Genomic DNA, 426 nt, shown 5'->3' on the forward strand with positions numbered 1-426 from the left:
TCGCAGGCGCGGCGCTCAGCTGCTGCTCCCCGCCGGCAGTGCGCACGCGCGTAGCGCGCAGGACGCCGTAAATCGGGGACATCTGCGCATGCACCGCAGCATGGGGCGGGAGGGGGAGAAGAGGGCGATTGCGCGCAGTGCGCATGTGCGCGTAGCCGGCGCCTTGCCCGCGCATGCGCCGTTCCGTCCGTTACGTAAGCGAGGAGTGACGTTCTGGAAGGTTCGAGGCCGCTCTCAGTCGGCGCTCCGCTCGCTGTTGGGGTGGCTGCGTTTGCGTGGAGGTCTGCGGGTTCGGATCGCGGCTCGTTCCCCGGGCTCGGCCGTTCGCTATGGGCGTGACTCACGAAGCGGGGCTGTCACCTCGGGCGCCGCCGTCGGAGCAGGATCCGTGCGGGGGGGGCGCGGCTGCGTGCAGCGGGTGAGGGG

The sequence above is a fragment of the Meleagris gallopavo genome, chromosome 25 (genome assembly GCF_000146605.3).
Source record: "Meleagris gallopavo isolate NT-WF06-2002-E0010 breed Aviagen turkey brand Nicholas breeding stock chromosome 25, Turkey_5.1, whole genome shotgun sequence".
In the NCBI taxonomy this organism is placed as follows: Eukaryota; Metazoa; Chordata; class Aves; order Galliformes; family Phasianidae; genus Meleagris; species Meleagris gallopavo.